Below are 15,000 nucleotides of genomic sequence, written 5' to 3'. Positions count from 1 at the left end.
TTAGGGTCTACTGAGGCCCATCACTCCTGGGGATTACAGGGAGGACAAGACCAAACCCGATCCCCTGACGACCACCTTTGAAGTGGGCTTCGGCCCGCGACAGAATGGGGCGATGGCACTATGACGAACGAGGTGATGAGAGAGAAGGATGGAAGGGAGGAGAGGAGGAGCAGAGGAGGAGGAGAGGAGGAGGAGGAGAGGAGCGTCAGCGCAAGCGACAGCTACTGCACTTCCGGACAGAGGAGGCCACCATTAATCACCGCTCTTGGTGACCGGTGACCTGCAACCTCCAACGTGCCGCAGAGGTGCAAAAGACGCTCCTGTCTCCGAGCCAGCGAGTGTCAGGGAGAGAGAGAGGCATGCTGGGTAGGAGTGAGAGATGATGTCACTCAGTTTCATCACCACTCGGCTCCACGTGTCGGCTGGACACCAGAGGCTCATGGGAAGGCCAGAGAGGTCACTGAGGAGTCAGGAGAAGAGGACTGGCTGCCAGAGTCACGACAGAGCCATGCCTAAGCCAGACATATACAATCCCACAGTTTCAATTCCTCATTAAAACCCTGTGTGTGTGTACTGCATCCTTACTGAGCAACAGATCCATGCCTGAGCCTGACGTATACAATCACACAGTTTTAATTCCTCATTAAAACCCTGTCAAACCGCATTTGTTAGATTTTTTTCCGTGTAAGTCAGTGTGTGTGTGTGTGTGTGTGTGTGTGTGTGTCCTAACACTGCATCCTTACAGAGCAATAGCTCTGAGCTGTGGTCCATACCTTAAAGCACTCCAGCTCATCATTTTAGGTCATTGTGAAAAGACTGGCTTTGTTTGACATAACCTCCGATGGATAAATTGTAGCCTGTTGTTACACATCCGAATGACTTGTGCCACAAGTCGACTTGCGCATGTGTCACAGAATTAGCTCTGAGCTTCATTAAAATAAAGAACTGCATATTCCCCTGGGATTCCATCTTTATTTTGTTTTTCCCGCAGCGCAGTAACAAGGGATCGGCTTTCCCACTTAATCCTGATGCCGAGGGACCGAGCAGAACTTTGGGAGAGCACAGAGGCGTGACTTAAAAGGCCTGCCAGTTGGGACTTTTAATTTGAAGGCTGTTGCGACTCATTTGTGTCTCAGGCCAGAGGCAAGGTAGAGACACACACACCAGAGCAGACACACACACACACACACACCATAACGGATACACACATACACACACAACATAACGGGGACACACATACACACACACACACACCATAACGGATACACACATACACACACACACACACACACACACACACACACACACACACATACTCAAACGCACGCACATGCACACACACACACACACACACACACACACACACACACACACACACACACACACACACACACACTCAGTGATTCGGATAAGGGCCAGATTCGGCCCCCACTCAGCTGTGGTCCTTTGGTGGCTTTGCTTCAGGGTCCCCCTCAATTTAAAACCAACAGGGAAGATGGACAACAATGCCACCCTTGGCAGATCAAAGGCTCGTGTGTTTGTGTTTGTGGAGAGGGCACGTTTTAAAAAGCCTGCCATTGATACGTGCTTTTGTCCAGTGTTTAGAAGACAAGACAGCACTCTGATTGGGGGGACTATTATGAAGCTGCTGGAGCGAGCAAGGCTAAGTCTCTCTCTACTCCACACACACACACACACACACACACACACACACACACACACACACACACACTTCTCCTTTCTCTCCCTCTCTGACTGCATCTGTGCCAGTGTGTTTGTCTCTCATCCTCTTCATTTTCTCTCTCTTTTTTCTGAAAGTTGAAATGCTAAATTAGAGCAGAGTCTCCTCTACCTTCCAGCTCCTTCAGCCAAACACCCAGGCAATCCCCACCACACGTGCACACACACTCACACACACACAAACACATGCACACTCTCTCTCACACACACACTCACAAAGGCACACACTCACATATACTCTCACAGGCACACACACACACACACACACACACACCACACACGGTCTCACACAAACACCTTCTCACACACACACCTTCTCTCTCTCTCTCCCTCTCTAACAAACACACATAATCACACTCTCTTCTCTCTTTCTCAAACACATGCAGTATACCCAGGTGCACACACACTCTTCTCTCTCATGCATACACACACTATACACACACACACACACACACACACACAGACTTTCCCCCAGCAGCAAACGGCACACAAATGAAAAGGGTTTGGGGCAAAAAAAGAGAAATAATTGGACCCCCTCTCTCCCTCTCTCTCTCTCTCTCTCTCTCTCTCTCTCTCTCTCTCTCTCTCTCTCCTTGGACACCCCTAATTAAGAGTGGCCCAGTCAGAGAGCCTGGAGAGGAAATCTGCTGTTTAGACAGAAAGGATGACCACGGCTGGCCATATTGTCTCCCTCCCTCCCTCACACACACACACACACACACACAAACACACACACACAGGCGCGTGCGGGGAGCAGCTTGTGGTGCTGCTGGTGGTGTGAGCATGGAGAGGCCGAGGCGTAAAAACCTGGCAGAGTCACTCATTCATAAAATCACAATGTGTGACGCCGCTCTAATTATGCCTCTGTGTGTGTGTGTGTGTGTGTGTGTGATGCTGATGATTACTCCACAGGATGCTCGGCATCTTAATTCTTCATTAATGTTGCCACGGTAATTACAGGCTTCATGAGAAGGGTGTGTGTGTGTGTTGGGTGGGGGGCAGTAGTGTTTTAGCTCTGCAGGCGGTAGGCAACTCACACACACACACACACACACACACACACACACACACACACACACACACAAACACACAGGGCCATATGCATAGGCTCCACACTAGATAAAAAAAACATAGTACAGTATTTATTTCGAAATTGAAATGAAGTTGTATGGACTGGACTTTTTTTTAAAAACGGCGACGAAATTGTGATATTCCAGAGCGTGTTACTCCACACTCGGCAATCGACTCCTACGGACTTTTCCCTAAAGACGCCAGCTGCAGCAGCAACATTTCCGGAAAGGTACTGGCTTGATGAAATTCATTCTGGACTCTCTATCCGACCACATAAAGACCTCTGGATACTTCGGTTTGGCTTTACGGACCCTCTACTCACTACCACGTCCGTGTAATGTTGTTTGGAACTGTAGAAGAGGTATAAAAATAGCGTTTTGTAGCAGCGAAATGACTTGCCCCGGTCACTTCCAGGCTAACGAGTTTTGACTAAAAACGATAAAATCGAACTTTCTCAAAACACATCCGAATGACATGATGATTTTGATGTCAACTCAACGTATGTACTCCCAATCATCCGTAAATTGATCTAAAGTGCATTTTATACCGGATAATTCCTTTAAAGATCTATTCACCCCAAGAATGATAACGATAACTATAAATAAATATAATTCTCGTTAATATGAATGACGACGTTCACACAAACTATAACGATAACGACATGAAGAACGATATTGTTGAGGATCACTTTCAGAGCGATTTTCAGAACGATAAAAAGCTAATAGCCAATCAGAACCCATATAATTTTAACCGTCCCATTCATTAACACAAGGCGAAACTTCAGATATTCATCATTGTTCAGTGTGGACGCTTTTATCGTTATGGTTATAGTTATCGTTCTTGGTGTGAATAGGCATTTAGAAGGGAGAGGGAAATTGGGATAGAGAGAGAGGGTGGGTGGGGGGCTTGGGAAGCACCTTTCTCTGTTCCAGTAATACTCTCATTTTTGTAATTGTTTGGTCTCTAATATTGTTGATGTAGTGCTCTGTTGTTCTTCACCCAGACTTTGGCTACCCTGTTACACATGCTAATAAAGCTTCTTCAAATTTAATTGAGAGAGAGAGAGAGAGAGAAGGAGAGCAAGATATAAAGGGAATGAGAGGGAGAGAAAGAGAGATAGAGAGAGAGAGGAGAGCAAGATATAAATGGAATGAGAGGGAGAGAGAGAGAGAGAGAGAGGAGAGCAAGATATAAAGGGAAGGAGAGGGAGAGAAAGAGAGAGAAAGAGAGAGAGAAGGAGAGCAAGATATAAAGGGAATGAGAGGGGAAGAGAGAGAGAGAAGGAGAGCAGGATATAAAAGGAATGAGAGTGAGAGAGAGAGAGAGAGAGGAGAGCAAGATATAAAGGGAATGAGAGGGAGATAGAGGGAAAGAATGAGGGGTGCGGTGCTTAAAAAAGTGATACTCAAAGAAGTGTGAGAGAACAGCAGTTGATGACAAAGAGCTGAGATGGAGGAAAAGAAAGAAAGACAAATGTGTGAGGAAAAGATGAATGTGTGAGGAAAAGATGAATGTGTGAGGAAAAGATGAATGTGTGAGGAAAAGATGAATGTGTGAGGCTTGTGAAGCTTTGTCTGTTTGTGTGTGTGTGTATATATGTGTGTGTGTGTGTGTGTGTGTGTGTGTGTGTGTGTGTGTGTGTGTGTGTGTGTGTGTGTGTGTGTGTGTGTGTGTGTAGTGTATGTTTTAAGTGTGTGAAAGTGTGTGTGTGTGTGTTTGTGTTTGTGTGTGTGTACATGTGCATGTGTGTGTGTGTGTGTGTGTGTGTGTGTGTGTGTGTGTGTGTGTGTGTGTGTGTATGTGTGTGTGTGTTTGTACTCTTCTCGGACACCACCTAACCAAGTGTTGCCTTATTGCTAGCCTGTCTGTACTGCAGCCCGAGTAATCTGACCATGTACAAACCTCAGCCAGAATGGTTTAACAGCTCCACTGATGTGTTTTGTAACATCCCTAACACCCCTGCAACCGAGACAGGCCATTAAATAGGATGTGTGTGCGTATGGACATGGTGTGATAAAATCATGACATCATGTGACCTAGGCCGCAAGCTAGTGGTGTTGATCACATGCACACACTTGTTTTTCAGTGGGTTAAGGCACAGGGCACACACACACACATATCTGCAGTTATAGGCAGCCTTGCACATGGCACAATACCATTGACACAAAGCCCTATCTTATCTCTTGAAATATTTGAATCCTGTCTGTTGCAATATGATTTGAGGATTTAAATAAAGAATTAAAATGTGTGTGTGTGTGTGTGTGTGTGTGTGTGTGTGTGTGTGTGTGTGTGTGCGTGTCTCTTCTCCGGGCCGGCCCCTCTGTACTGCAGCCCGAGTGATCTACACACACCTCAGCCAGATGTGAATTACACATGCAAAGGCCATTAGGAGTATGATGGTGTGACATCATGGCCCGGCCACAACTCATGCACACACACACACACACACACACACACACACACACACACACACACACACACACAGGCATGCCCTCTTTCCTTTTGCCCCCTTTGATGTCCAAGTGCCCTTTTGACAAGACCCGTTTTTTACTTTTTAAAATTTGTAATACAAAAATAATAATTTATGTGTTAATTGAAATGCCTTGCGGCCATCAATCCGTGACGTCATACATTCAGAAGGTGCACGCAGGCACAGTGCTGCAGGAGACCATGTCATGGTCCATCCATTTAACCATGTCATGGTCCATCCATTTCAATAACCTGGCAGCTTCGAAAATCTAAGGCTGAACGTTCATAACATATTCTGTTTAGGTTACTATGTTATAGTAGCTTAGGTTAGTAGACCTAGTTCATAAAACAGAGTATTTTTTTCTAAATCGTCATAAGCTGACGACATAGGGTACTGTGGTTGTTTAACTAACCCAACTCCACACATCGATTTCCGTTTACAGTAGGCTACATTACACGTCTTTTCACTCAGTGGCCACACGCACAGCACGTGAATCTGCAAGACACCAGCTTGCTAATGGTGGTAGTTCACTGTGATAAACATTAAAATTATAGCCTGACAAGCCAGACAATAACATATTTGCTGCTGCTAGGGTGCGTCTAGATTTCTAGGCTATTAAAATTAGCTTTGAATTTAATCAATAGGATGTAGCCTTATAGCCTATGATCTCTGTGTAGACAATAGCCTAATGAAAACTAAAAAGACCAATCTGTCTGTGCCCTGGCTACAGTAGGCCTACAGTACATGCACTCCTATTGAATTTTCAGAACCAAGGAGAGAAATGAGAAAAATGTGTTACAGCTCTGTCTGCTATTTACACCCATTCTTCTTGATACATAATGAATAAATATGAAAATTGTAGCCTATGTATGCTCTATTGGGTTGTAATCAAAATTAAGTTTTAAATAAAGTTAACACGTTTTCTGAAAATTTTGTTCCATGTGCCCTTTTTTAAAATTTGAGCCCCTGCCCCTTCAAAGGTCTCTGCACGCCCCTGCACACACATGCTAACACGCACACACACAGAGACACAGACACATACACACACAGACAGACACACACACACACACACACACACATACACACACAGTGCTCACCTGCTGAGGGGAAAATGAACCAGGCTCACAAGTGAAGTGCAGCATCTCTCCTAGAAAAATATTCTGGTATCTGCCAAAGGTGATTGGGCGACAGGGGGTGTGTGGTGTGTGTTAGTGGCGGAGAGAGGGTGTGTGTGGTGTGTGTTAGTGGTGAAGAGAGGGTGTGTGTTAGGGGTGGAGAGAGGGTGTGTGTGTGTGTGTGTGTGGGGGGGTGTTGAACTGCTAGTGGAGCTCTGGCTCACTAAGGTATGGAGGATAATGGACCCCCCACCTGAAGAAAACCTTATTCTAGTATCTGCTGAAAATGGTAGGTCAAGTGTATGTGTGTGTGTATGTGTGTGTGTGTGAGAGAGAGAGTGTGTGTGTGTGTGTACAAGTATATGTGTGTGTGTGTGCGTGTATGTGTGTGTGTGTGTGTGTATTCAGCAGCATGAACTCACACACTAATTAAATGTGTTACCATGTCTTTGAGGGTCTGCTGGTTGCTGTGGCTTTTAAATCCCGACTGACTTCACTGTGAGGGATTTCTGGGATGCACAGAGGTAGAATATTGAAAGAGGATAAATTGTGCATGTGTGTGTGTGTTTGTGTGTGTCTGGTGTATGTCATGTGTGTGTGTGTGTGTGTGTGTGAAAAATAAAATCAGACATATGCCACAAGACAAAGTGTTGTTTGACTTGAAATATGATCAATACAATTACTATATTTCCATGGCAATGGGTGAGCGCAAATTTTGTAACCTCAACACCCTATCTCTGTAGCATAAAATATTGAGTTCATTAAACATTTTACGATGTATTGATTTGCAGGTCTTACAACTAATGCAATTAGTTAAAAGCTATGCTTTCATACATAACAAAATAGAAACATAGTTAATTAATTCAGAATTTCCACCTATATTGCTCTAAACACATATTACTCTGTGTGTATGCTTATGTGTGTATGCTTATGCATGCCTGTGTGTGTGTGTGTGTGTGTGTGTGTGTGTGTGTGTGTGTGTGTGTGTGTGTGTGGTGTGAGTGTGTGTGTGTGTGTGCTTATGTGTGTGTGCTTATGCATGCCTGTGTGTGTGTGTGTGTGTGTGTGTGTGTGTGTATGTGTGTATGCTTATGCATGCCTGTGTGTGTGTGTGTGTTTTCTTGTCTTCCTTCTGTCTACTCCTTCCTCTCTTTTCCGTTTCTGTCTGTCTCTTTCTGTAATCCTCTCTCTTCCTCTTTTTTGTCTCGTTCCATCACTCTATGTTTTCTCACTCCGTCCCATTTCCATATCTCTGGTGTAGTGGCTCTCTGATTGTGTGTGTGTGTGTGTGTATGTGTGTGTGTGTGTGTGTGTGTGTGTGTGTGCTCTCTGATTATAACTCAGACAGGATACAGCATGCATGTTTGGTGTTAGAATATTGCCAAAGCACAGATTGTGTATTTTACAGAGGTAGGCAAAAAAAGGTAAAAATTCATCACAATTAAGTAAGAAATTTCTCTATCGGAGTCCCTGTCTCTCTGCCCCATAGAGTAGTGGTGTGTGTGTGTGTGTGTGTGTGTGTGTGTGTGTGTGTGTAGAGTGTTCTCGCGTGAGTGGTCAGGTCGCTCGTGGTCATTATCTGACCCGGCCTCCCTGCTGCCACCCCAATTAGTGCTGACCCAGGAGCAAGAAGAGGAGACGCACAAGATCGGCTTCCTAACACACACACAAACACACACACACACACACACAGAGTGAGAGAAAAAGAGACAAGACAAGATGAGGAGAAAGAAGATTGGCATCCTCCTTACACAACCATATACAGTACACTCATATAAGCACATGACAGCAAAAGATGCAAGATACAGTACACTTCCTCAGAGAGAGAGAGAGAGAGAGAGAGGGGAGAGAGAGAGAGAGCAGGAGACACATCATATATACAGCATATACAAGTACTTCCACGTGCAAACACACACACACACACACACACACCCACACACACACACAGGCAAGTAAAAATAAAATAAAATAAAAAACAGAAATACTACAGCACAATAAAAAATATATTAGCACAAACACACTTTCATGTAGAATCTATCATAACATGTCCACATAGTTAAAGTCTAAACTCATGAAATTAATTTGTTCACCCTGACTGACACCTTTCGAGTGATAAATTATGAACCATCGCTGCATATGTGCGTATGTTAAAAGAAGACTGCTTTGATGTGTTAACGTGACCTAAATCCAAAAAAGCCAAACTCAGAGAGCCAACACACACACACTCCCGCCCAGCATACTTTAACGACCTCGCCGGGTCTCCTCTCTCTCTCTCTCTCTCTCTCTCACACAGGCATTTTTTCTGAGCTAATTTTCTCAAAGGTGAAATTCACAGTCACACGCACACATTTTACACACATGCACACAAAAATGTTATATTTCATGTGTCCAATGAGGAAAATGGCAGTGAATAGTAAAAATTGTTATGTAGAAATGCAAGCAACTAAATTGAAATGAAAGAAATGGTCTTTTATGTATTTTTTTTATCGAATTTCAGGTCGAAGGATGCTCTTCATATATCAGTTTTAATAGACAACCTACTCTTCTTCTCCACAATGTTGTCAAGGCCTGATGCAATACACTAAAATTACTTTTTTATATTAAATATATATATATATACTTTTTTTATATTACTTAGAAATATATTTACAATTTCCACATGTATATATGATACTGAAAATATCTTAGTATGCCTCAGTGAGGGTTATACTTACAATTTATAAATTACATTACTATTGTCAAATGGGGAACAAATATTTGCTCCAACCCATTGCCAGTTTCTCTGAATTCATTTCTAAATGTAAATACACACCGGTATATCTAGACTGGAGGTATTTTCTTTAAGCTATTCAAGAAAGCCTGACACCTTAAAAGACCCTCCACTGACATAATATCAACTAATAAAAAAAAAAAATTGTAGCTGATACAATTGATCTCCATATAATCCACCTTTTAAGTGATGAATATAGCCAAATAAAAACATGTTCCATAAACAGCATTATATTCTCTGTTCTCTCTATGGCTCTATCGATGGCATCTTCAGGTGACTGTTTCCTAATGCTATGTAATGTAATGCTGTGTAAATAACATCTTCAGGTCTGTCTGTAGCAGTGTAAAGGGCATCTTTAGGTCTGTCTGTGTAAATGGCATCTTTAGGTCTGTCTGTGTAAATGGCATCTTTAGGTCTGTCTGTAAATGTGTCTGTCTGTAACCGCAAATTATATCCTCAGGTCTGTAGCTGTGTGGATAGCCTCCTCTGTAAGGTCTCTGTGTTGCTCTCCGTCTCCCTCCACCTCCGTTAACGGCCTCCTCTGGTCTCGGTCTCCCAGACAACATGAGGCCTCGTGATGAAAGGACCGGTGCTTCCCGCCGTTTAAAAGCTCCGACGGGGGCCTGGACCGCTCCCATCCCAGGTAATGAGGAGAGAGAGAGAGAGAGAGAGAGAGAGAGAGAGACAGAGAGAGAAGAGAGAAAAGGAGGAAGAGAGAGAGAGAGTGATAGAGATAGAGGGAGAGAGAGAGAGATAGAGAGTGATAGATAGAGAGGGAGAGAGGATAGATAGGGAGGGAGAGGGATGGAGAGGACAAGCTGCTCTGATTTGTCCTCAGGGGCCATTACTGGCCGGTGAGATGTAACCTTTTAATGTGCAGCCAGGTGGTCTGGCAGCGGCCATCTCTAATTAAAAGCTGGCACCACAGATTAAGGGCAATCACTGACTTTAAAGCCCAGAGAGGAAAGGACTGGGGGACTGGAGCGGACCTGGATGTCAACCACATCTGAGCCAGATGCACTGCTGAAATAGCCGCAGTCTGGCTGCCTGATGCACTGATGCCACTTCAGCTCAATTACACCAAGAGGAGGAACGAGGTGCTGGCTGGACATACCGCTCTGGAAAAAATTAAGAGACCACTGCACATTTTTCTGATGCCATCCTACGGTTGCTGAGTGACATTCGAATGAGTTGACACATTGTCAAAGTTTGTCATATTGAAATTTGCAGTGGTCCCTTAATTTTGAATATGACCGACAACTCGAATTTGAATGTCACTCAGCAACCGTAGGATGACATCAGAAAAATGTGCAGTAGTCTCTTAATTTTTTCCAGAGCTGTATCACCTGGATGCATATCTATTCTTTCTGTTTGTTTTCAGAAGAAATGTCAAGGAATCAAATGCTATTCTATACACACACGCATAAATACACACACACACACACACACACACACACACACACACACACACACACATACAAGTGCAGACAGAGAAACACACACGCATACTCAAAGCCAGAAACAGATGTATATTGTTATCAGACAGATAGCACTGACAGATGTCAAGAACAGATTCAAACACACACATACACACTGATAGACATGCATGTGCACACATAGACAGACGGATAGACACACACACACACACACACACACACACACACACACACACACACACACAGATGTACACTGTTATTCGACAGATAACATTCAGTGCTATAGTGACACATGTCAAGGAGAAGAGATTCAAACACACACACACACACACACACACACACACACACACACACACACACACACACACACACACACACGCAGAGGAATGCCCTCTGACAGTGCTGCGTGACAGCATGTAATGAAGGCCTGGTGTGTGTGTGTGTGTGTGTGTGTGTGTGTGTGTGTGTGTGTGTGTGTGTGTGTCACATCCTGCTCCGTCTCTGGCTGACCTGAAAGAGCCTCTCTCAGATCTCAGTCCCTCCCTGTCAACACTCCCCACGCCACAGAGAAAGAGAGGGAGGGAGAGAGAGAGAGAGAGAGAGAGAGAGAGAGGAAGACAGAGAGGGAGAGAGAGAAGGAGAGAGAGATAGAGAGGAAGAGAAAGAGAGAGAGATGAAAAGGGGGAGAGAGAGGAGGAGAGGAGGAGAGGAGGAAAACGAGATGAAAGTGGAAGAGAAGGAGAAGACAAGAGGGAGAAAAAGAAAGGGGAACAGAGAAAAAAAATAAAGGGAGAGAGGCGACTCCTTCCCTTCCACTCCTCTCATCCTTCTTCTCTATTCTCTCCCTCCTTCCCTTCCACTCCTCTCATCCTTCTTCTCTATTCTCTCCCTCCTTCTTTCCTCTCTTTTCATTTGTTCTTATCCATATCCCTCTTTTCTTCTCTTTACATTTTCATCCTATGTACCGCTTCACCCTCGTCACTCCTCTTCCTCTTAATCTTAGAATAAAGGAACATAAAAATGGCCTCGTCAGAAAATGTTCAGAAATCGCACGCTTGTTGTTGTGTTATCCACACTAAACCATTATTAATGCCATGCAATGGGGGTCATGTGAATCGTGCTAACAAAGAAATGAATGCATTGTGATATTCAGACATGAATTATACCAACAAAGAATTAATGAGTGCGTTTGTCTACTCAGCCTATCATTTCAATTCATGTGATTTCCATCAGATGGTGCTCGTCCCATTTAGCCTCGTTTGAGGCCAGTGGGGGCGTGGCAGGCAGAGGTGCACCCTTTGTTAAGGGATGCCATTTGAATATTCAGACAGCGGTGTTAATTGAAGGGGGGGCACGTGTTAACATGCCAGGCAGTGTGTGTGTGTGTGTGTGTGTGTGTGTGTGTGTGTGTGTGTGTGTGTGTGTGCGTATGTGTGATGCATGGGTGTGCAGGGCTGCCTGAGGCTTTGTCCTGCAGTGGAGAGATTCATTTCAACACACCCGAGTGCATTCACACACACACACACACTTTCTCTTTCTCTCTCTCTCTCTCTCTCTCTCTCTTTTAAAGACATACTGAAGGGCTCACCAAGGCACGTATACTTCAATGTTTGCAGAGACAAACACACCCTTTCACAATGACACACACACACATACACATACAGAAAAGAGGTGGACTTAACAGGAGAGGACAGGAGAGGAAGAAATGAGAGGAGAAAAGAGTGAGGAGAGAAAAAAGGTAAAGAATATAGCAAGAGAGGAGTGAGAAGAGAGGAGAGAGGAGAGAGGAGAGGAGAGGAGGAGAGGAGAGAGGAGGATGAGAGGAGAGGAGAGGAGGAGGATGAGAAGAGAGGAGAGTATGAGAGGAGGAGGAGAGGATGAGAGGAGAGGAGAGGAGGATGAGAGGAGAGGAGAGGAGAGGATGAGAAGAGAGGAGAGTATGAGAGGAGAGGAGAGGATGAGGAGGAGAGGAGAGGAGAGGAGAGGATGAGAGGAGAGGAGAGGATGAGAGGAGAGGAGATGCAGGAAGCAGAATAGAAATGAAGAATGAAGAATCAGCTGATTAGAAATGAGAGATTAAGAGAGAAGAAAGAAAAGGAAAGAGTAGCAGAAAGAGGTGTAGAGAGAAGGAGTAGGAGGAGAGGAGGAGAGGAGGAGGAGGAGGAGAGAGGAGAGGAGAGAGGGGAGAGGGGAGAGGAGAGAGGAAGGAGGAGGAGAGAGGGGAGAGGAGGAGAGGAGAGAGGGAGGAGAGGAGGAGGAGGAGGAGGAGAGGAGGAGAGGAGAGGGAGAGAGGAGAGGAGGAGAGGAGGAGAGAGGAGAGAGGAGAGGAGGAGAGGAGCAGGAGGAGAGGAGAGGGGAGAGGAGGAGGAGGAGGAGGAGAGAGGCAGAGGAGGAGGAGGAGAGAGAGAGGAGGAGGAGAGAGGCAGAGGAGGAGAGGAGAGGAGAGAGGAGAGAGGGAGGAGAGGAGGAGAGGAGGAGAGGAGAGGAGGAGAGGAGGAGAGAGGAGAGAGGAGGAGGAGAGGAGGAGGAGGAGAGGAGAGAGGAGAGAGGAGGAGAGGAGGAGAGGAGGAGAGAGGGGAGGAGAGGAGAGAGGAGAGAGGAGAGAGAGAGGATGAGAGAGGAGGAGAGGAGGAGAGAGGAGAGGAGGAGAGGACGAGACGAGAGAGAGAGGAGGAGGAGAGGAGTGAGAGAGGAGGAGGAGAGGAGAGAGAGTGGAGGAGAGGAGGAAAGAGGAGAGGAGAGGAGGAGGAGAGGAGGAGAGGAGAGAGGAGGAGAGGAGGAGGAGAGGAGGAGAGGAGGAGAGGAGGAGAGAGGAGAGGAGGAGAAGAGGAGAGAGGAGAGGAGGAGGAGGAGGAGAGGAGGAGAGAGGAGAGAGGAGGAGGAGGAGGAGAGGAGAGGAGAGGAGGAGAGGAGGAGAGGAGAGAGGAGGGGAGGAGAGAGGAGGAGGAGAGAGGAGGAGGAGGAGAGGAGGAGAGGAGGAGAGAGGGAGGAGAGGAGGAGAGGAGGGGTGGAGAGGAGGAAGCAATGAGAGGTGAGAGGAACACAGAGGAGAGAGGAGGAGAGGAGGAGAGATGGAGGAGAGGAGAGGAGGAAGGAGGAGAGAGGAGGAGGAAAAGGAATGGAGATGAGTGGAGGGAAGAGGAGTGGAGGAGGAGGAGGAGAGAGGAGGAGGAGTAGAGGAGGAGGAGGAGGAGAGGGAAGGAGGAGAGGAGAAGAGAGGAGGAGAGAAGAAGGAGGGGAAGACAGAGAGGAGGAAGGAGAGTAGTAGGTGGAGTGAAGAGAGGGGCATGGAGTGGACACACACCCAGAATGGAATCATGAACAGTGAATTAAATATAAATAGAAATGGAAGGAAATGGACAATGGAAGGGAATAGAATGGTGGATGGAACATGGACATTGGATAAATAGAATGGCATGCAGCCCTTAACTGATGTTGATGTTATCATGTTGTGTTTTGGCCTGATGCACCACCCTCTACCTATCTACTAATCACAAAGTCAGTAGTGTTTCGGCATCCGGGTTGGCACTGCTCTACAGTAATTTGAAAGTGATTGCAGTAGCAGTTTTGACCACAATCTTACATACGGTTTCTTTAAACATGGATGACGCCTATTAACTATTATGGATGCCACATGTTAAAAAAAACATTACAATGCCGGGCAAAGAAAACTCCTTAGTCAAACTACTTTTTACATTTTAGCTTACCTTCCCCGAAGTCAGACAGCCGACAGCCTGTTCTTTCCGCTGAGGCTTACTTCACTTCCCAGACGCCGGGATCTATTACAATGACGTAAAATGCAGAAGCGAAGGACTCGATCACATTATAGACATCCTGGTGCATCCTGGGAGTTGGTGCAGTAAAAATAAAGTCTGACCAATCCCCAGGAGCAGTCGGTCAGCAAACACACTGACAAGTGTTAAAAATAACACTATGGCATTTGCTGTGTAGATGAGCGATTCCCCTTACCATCAAATTGGCTTCGTAGAGGTTATATTAAGGTACAAATCTGGCATAGTGTACCTTTAAAGACAGAGCATTGAGTGTGTGTGTGTGTGTGTGTGTGTGTGTGTGTGTGTGTGTGTGTGTGTGTGTGTGTGTGCATGTGTGTGTGTGCATACATGTTTGTGGGTCTACAATATGTTTAACAAACAGTGTGTGGTGGCATGTGTATCTCCCAGTGTGTATGACAGAGTTGGGAGCTTGGGAGGTAATTCTATGAGTGAGGTGTTTTTCTTTAATAAGAAGTACAGTTCAGAAAGATCCCCTCATGGATCAGCCACCTTCCATCCCTATTAATTGGCTGTCAAAAGTGTGCCGAATTAATGGATTAATGACCTGGGATTGAATCCAGAGTCCTGCAAGAGGGAGACGTGGGAGGAGGAAGCTATTAAGTGT

The sequence above is a fragment of the Alosa alosa genome, chromosome 5 (genome assembly GCF_017589495.1).
Source record: "Alosa alosa isolate M-15738 ecotype Scorff River chromosome 5, AALO_Geno_1.1, whole genome shotgun sequence".
Lineage (NCBI taxonomy): Eukaryota > Metazoa > Chordata > Actinopteri > Clupeiformes > Clupeidae > Alosa > Alosa alosa.
The sequence above is the reverse complement of the archived record's forward strand: the minus strand, read 5'-3'. Positions refer to the sequence as shown.